This window comes from Mastigoproctus giganteus, chromosome 9 (assembly GCF_048544385.1).
Source record: "Mastigoproctus giganteus isolate SK-2022 chromosome 9, ASM4854438v1, whole genome shotgun sequence".
NCBI classification, from domain to species: Eukaryota; Metazoa; Arthropoda; class Arachnida; order Uropygi; family Thelyphonidae; genus Mastigoproctus; species Mastigoproctus giganteus.
In genome coordinates this window covers 44,301,845-44,308,511 of record NC_143583.1, presented here as the reverse complement: position 1 = coordinate 44,308,511, position 6,667 = coordinate 44,301,845, and positions in this window count along the sequence as shown.

The window sequence follows — 6,667 nt, the reverse complement described above, 5'->3', positions numbered from 1 at the left end:
TCCATTAGTGTCAGTCTACTAGTATACTGTCAGTCCACTATACACTGGCTCATGTTATCCATTTGTGGACAATAAGCCTCCATCTCTCCATCTTACGATAGGAGAGTATATGATGAGAGCCTTTTCGATCAATTCAGCCCTGGAGAGATTGTGCAAGGCTTAAGGGGTAGAATTTTTTTCAGCCTGGTCTGTGCTTGTTGACAGGAGAGACTGCTTCTAGAGGGATTGTTTGTTTGTTATTTGGTTTTTAGGAGCATTAGCAACTAAGGCCATATTGCTCCGGGATATGCAGTGGTTATTCCCCATACCTTCCTGCATCCTCCGTATTTGGTGGTGACGCCTCGAACCCCGGTCTAATCTATTCTGCATGTCTATTTTGCAACCATGTTTGCATGGGACAAAAAGTTGATGACGTCAAGCAGAAATCACCTTTCAAGGGCACAAAAGGTGATATTGTTATACACGTTGGCACTAATGACCTTAAGAGTAAGAGACCTGCAGATTAAGAAGTACAGGTCAATGTTGAAAAAAAGTTGTGAGTTAAGGTTAACCATACAAGAAACAATAGCACCAAAGGGGGAATGATAAGAACTTAGGGTTACACACATATATGGCTTAAGCCAGATTAAGTCATATATACTGCTTACCCCTGACTTAAGCCAGGGGTAAGCAGTAGACTGGACTGTAATAGGGTAGGCCTATGCCACCTAAAGCGAGTATAATGGCCACTACACCAAATCCGGAAATCAAGCACATCGGCTTCGGCTCATGACGTAATAAGTTACTGACGCCGGCATCCACATGTATTCTAACCAGCATGAATGTAAACAGGAGAACTAAAATATTACTACGCACTCTGTAAACAAAACCCCTAACCATTAATCACCTGACGACAAAGGCACTTTTCTGATAAAGCTTAGTAAAACAATGTGGGCCGATTCGGTTCACATTTTCTGCTTATGCTTTGCTGAAAGTATATTATGATATATTAGCATAGCACGTCTTTCATATTCGAAATTTGCCTACTGTCACATAAAAAAAATCCATTAAAAACTTAAACCGTAAACAAACAATGACATACAAAAATAGAAAAGAATATACAGTAAAGGATCGACATTCAACCGCTACGAGGCATCCTCACATGGAGGAGTGTGCTGCCCTCTATCGACACAAATGAGACCTGGCTTCCGCTTCATATTAATCAGAAGCTGGAATTCATTAATCAACACATACATAACAAAGTCTTGCATGTCGGCACTAATATAAGAAATTGGAATCAATTAATAACGTGCAATTTCACTAAAAATGCTTAATGAAAGGATACGTGCAAACAAAAAACGCTTCAGAAAGTCGTTCGCGACATAGCGTCTGCTATTGTTTCAAAATCTTGTCACCAGCTGCCGCCACTCCATGAATCACATATAAACAAATCTGTACAGTACTGCATATATAAAATTTTTTATTCATTTTAATAAATATATTTTTTTTTTCGATTTTAAATATGTCCCTCTCAAATTAGTTTTATTGTTTATTCTGCCTTTTTTAAAGTTCTGTATTTATATCAGTTTTAAAATTATTCTTAACAACAGCCAAGAATAATTTTTGTTATTAAATATGAAACATTAAGAATAATTTAATTTAGACCGCTAATTTATATTTCGATAAGAATTTATTATGAATATCCTTCAAAATATTCCCTATGGGTCCTCATGGATAGCACGGTTGGTATTATTTTTTATTATTATCATCAGCCATATGGTGCAAGGAAGTCTGAGGCTTCCTTGCACCAGCCAAAAAAAAATTCCCGAGTTCCCCTGAGAGAGAGAGAGAGAGAGAGAGAGAGAGAGAGAGAGAGAGAGAGAGAGAGAGAGAGAGAGAGAGAGAGTAATCACCAAAGAAGAGAAGAATGATGATATCCAGCTCAAGACCCTGGGTGTGCCAAGCCCATACTCACCAGATGTGAGCCCCTGTGGTTATAATCACCGTCCTCCCCGCACCGGCTGGAAAAGACCTGAATTTGAATTCCATTAATGACGCGAGGAATTTTTAAGGGCCTTTTTTACAACGTGGCAGAGTTAGTTGCCCTCTGACGTGGGGACATGGTTTTTCTCCCGGAAACTCGGGTCTTTCGTCCAGAAAATTTTCAAATCAACCACAGAATACGTGCAATTTATAGACATAATACTCAATACGAACAAAAGCAACGGTCCCTGTGAGACTCTATCCGAGTTTTGTTCAAAAAAAAAAAAATTCTGGATTATACTCCCTGTTCAATGGTTGAGACAATAAAATGTACTGCGATAAAGTATAATGCTTTGGACGGCTTTTCCTTAAGGATAAAATAAGATGAGGATAAGATGGAGGGTATCGATGGGTGAAGCGTGTAATTTTTTTTTTTTTAACCGATGCTATATAATGTTGCTTTCTTGGATCATTTGTCACTATTACTACTTCTGCTAAGTAAGATTTTCGCTTGCTTACGGCAGTCTGTTATTGTCAGGTGAAAAGGAAAGCTGATTATTTCAAACTACCAAATGGTAGTTTGAAATTATTGGAAATTAAATTACCATCCGGTAATTTTAATGAATATTAAGAAAGAATTAGACGTTTATTATAGAGGATGAACAGATGAGGTGGGAGTTTTTTTGGTTTGTTTATTTTATTTATTTATTTATATTTTGCTTTAGCTGTATAGGCTTGCTTCCTTGCATTTTTCTCTACTAATAATGCGTTTGGACAGATCACAGTATTTCAAAATGTCGGATTACCTTGAACGAAGCATGTGTGTAAAATTTTGTTTTAAAATCAGAAAATCCATAACTTTGCAAATTACGACTTAATATTCATAGAATTTTGTATCTGTGATTTGACTCGGATATCGTAACTACACTGCTCGACATAATGAGCAGAACAAAATGTTTTCCATCAATATATTTTATTGTGAAACAGCATGGACACCGGCAGGATATTTTGCTAATCTATTCTGCGTGTGGGAATAAATTTTTTGTTCACCAAATTTTCGAATACGTGCAATATTTTAATTAAGTCAAGTTTGACTGATATACGTGTACAGAGCCAAAAAGAACTTATATTTTCAAAGAAAGAACTTGTATTGTTTTGACGTTTCAATAAATTAATGAAATTTTTAAAAATTGTGTATTAATTCGAAATCCAAAGGTGGTGGATTTAACTTGCACCACCGGCGGCGGTGGTGCAAGTTAAATCCATGCGCCGCCGGGCGCCAATGGTGAAAAGTATCGCCGAAAGAAAATATTTGATATAAAAAGCATAATGGAATGCAAGTTCCAAGTATCTAATAGAAATCGATGTACGACTTTGCAGAGCTGCATATTATGCAAATTATTCATGTTTATATTTTACCCCAGGGGCTCACATCTGGTGAGTATGGGCTTGGCACACCCAGGGTCCTAAGCCGGATATCATCATTCTTCTCATTCTTGACAATTCTCTCTCTCTCTCTCTCTCTCTCTCTCTCTCTCTCTCTCTCTCTCTCTATCAGGGTAACTCAGAATTTTTTTTTCGCTGGTGCAGCATAAGCCTTAGGCTTCCTTGCACCATATGGCTAATAATAATAATAAAAACACGGTTGCCAACACATAACTTCATTCCAATTTTTTCGCTTGCTCAGTGGGATAGCCACACCTCTAGTACTCAGGATGGTAAGTCATCTTCATTTAGATGATTCTTTGACATGGTGTGCCATTGGACTACTTAAAGCCGGTAAGTTTCAGGCGGAGGTAGTACGTTGGCTTAATGTGTAGTCTCAGCACTATGAAAGCAGTTTCATGAAAAAAAAGAACCATTACGAGAAGAGCTGGGCAAGGTCGTCTGAGGGCTACGTTAACCAGAACAGACTGCCATCTGGCTCTAACAGTAAGACGGGACCCTATGATGTCCTGTCATGAACTGTTTCCTGAGGTTGCTGCTGCCACAGGAGAAATTCAAATGGACTCTATGCAAGGAAGCTAGTGGTTTTTATTCCATTTACCCCAAATCACCGCAGAGGTCGTTGAAAGTGATGTCATCAACATGACTTGGAGCCGTGACAAATAGGATACAGTCCGTTCTCGGATGTCTCCGGTTTTAGCCTACAACTAGATTCTAGACGTCATTTACGTTATTTCATGTGGAGACAACGAGGAATATGGTACCATCCCTCCAACATCAGAGAAATGGACAATAACGGTGGAGACAGTGTTCTGGTGTTGGGTGCAATAATGATCAACTGTCGCACCCGTTTCATGTTTTTGATAGGAGTACTCTAACTACGCAGAGGCACGAAGACCAGATCCTCGAATCTAATGTGCGACTATGTGGAGTGCGGTCAGCGCAGAATTTCTTTTTATGCACGATAATGCAATTGCACATAGAGCTGAAGTGGTGGAGGAATATCTTGAAACTGAAGCTATCCGACGACTGCCGTAGTCAGCTCGATCATCAGACTTAAATCCGATCGAACATGTATGGGATTCCCTTGGGCATGACATTGCAGGCCGACAGTCAACTCTCGATCACTTGGTAAGCTACCGTCTGCGCTAGTGGAAGAATAGGATTTGTTGCCACAGAATCTTACAGATACCCTTATATGGAGCATGGTACACTGCTGTCACACCTGTTTAGCCGTTGGAGGATTCATAAGCCATACTAATGTCATGTGACTATATTTTTGAGACTCTTGTATCGATTTCTGTTATGTGACCTTTTTGGCAATTGTTATAGAACCTCTACAAATGCCCCTTGTACCTGTCCGAAGGTGTATCGCTGTCTCCTCGTTTCATCGTAATACTAAGAGTAACTACAGGTGCATGTGCACTAATATTAGGAACATTGTAAATAAATTTTATGAATTTGAAGTACTGGGTAAGTCATCAAATGCAGATATGGTAGGGACATCAGAGATATGGTATCACTCAAACATAAGCAATGTTGAACTTGAATATGGGGAATACAATGTATACAGAAAGGACAGAGAGGGCAGGAGGGGGTTATGCTCTTAAGTAAGAAGCATATAAAATCTAAGGAAGTGCAATCGTTAGAAATGGGTGGGCAGCCGAATGTTGTGGCAGTTTGGCGTGACATTTGCATTGGATTACAAAAATGAGAGTAGCAAAGTTCTAATAATGATAGTAAGTATTATACCAAACAACTATCAAAGAAATAGACTGGGCCAGTAAATCAAAATATCTTATAATGGGAGATTTTAACTTTCCAGATGTTGATGGAATTTGTGGATTGGTCACTCACACAGTAGCAAGAATTTGATGCATTTTTTGGATCACTGTTTTGGATGACATTAGAGAAGCAACAAGAGGAATCAGTACCCTTCATCGGATTATCAGCAGTGATTCTGCGTGCATTAAGAATCTCCAGGTAAAGGACCCACTGGGTGGCAGTGATTGCAGTGTTCTGATGTGAAATTTATTTAAAGACATAACTACTATCAAGGGGAAAGGGAAGGGCTTTTACTTTCATATAGGTGACTACAGAGGCCTCAGACAATTTCTAAATTCTCTGCAGTGGGGCTAACTGATAATGTTCCCAGCGAAAATTCCAAATGCAAAGCATTCAGGGAAATAATCATAGAAGCTGCTAGGCGTTTCATACCAATTAAGAAATGCTGCTCATGGTTTGGAACTAAATGGATATCAGATGAAATAAGGAGATTTGTGGCAGAGAATAAAATGCGTGCGATGCTTATAAATTATCAGGGAATGATACAGACACCTCCGGTAGACATAAACTAGTCTGTAATCAAGTTAAGAAGAGGTGAGGCAAGCTAAGGCAGATTAAACATAACGAGAAGTCTGTGACAAAGAATGCAAAGAAGCAAATCCTTCTAATTTTATCTAAACAATAGAAGGAAGAGGTTGAATCACATTCGACCGCTTATGTCAATGGTTTAACTGCTGATTATCTTGCTCAGGTCGCTAAAACGCTGCATGGGTATTTTGCATCTACATTAACACATGACGAATTCTTTTAGGGATTCCAGTACTTTATCAAATTCTAACGGGCTAAATGATTTTGTAAGAACTGGGAGGAAATTGTAAAAGAAATTGATGAAGTTAAACATAAAAAAATGTCTGTGATGGATGGGATCTATCCAGTTATATTAAGGCAGGCAGCAAAGGAGTTAATCAAACCATTAGTCATAATTATGAGCGTATCCTTGGATTCACAAGAGAACTCCAGTCCATAAAGATCTCTTTATTAACGGAGATGTGAGAAGGTACCCCCAGTTCACAAAGAGAGATTAAAAGGTGACGTGAATAATTACAGACCTAAAATGATGGCTTGAAACTATTAATAAAATAATGGAGACATTGATTCAAGAAGTAATGCAGGACCATCTAAACATGGTGAAGAGAACAAAAGGGTATTCTTACCAAGAATGGTTTGAATTCTTCAAACTACAGTTTTGCAGGGAATGATACAGACACCTAGGGTAGACATAAACTAGTCTGTAATCAAGTCATGAGGCAAGCTAAGGCAGATAACGAGAAGTCTGTGACAAAGAACACAAAGAAGCAAATCCTTCTAATTTTATGTAAACAATAGAAGGAAGGGGTTGAATAAGAAGGGGGGCATAAGGCATAAAATTAAATTGAGGAAGGATGATTACAGGATAGATATGCAGAAGGTTGCC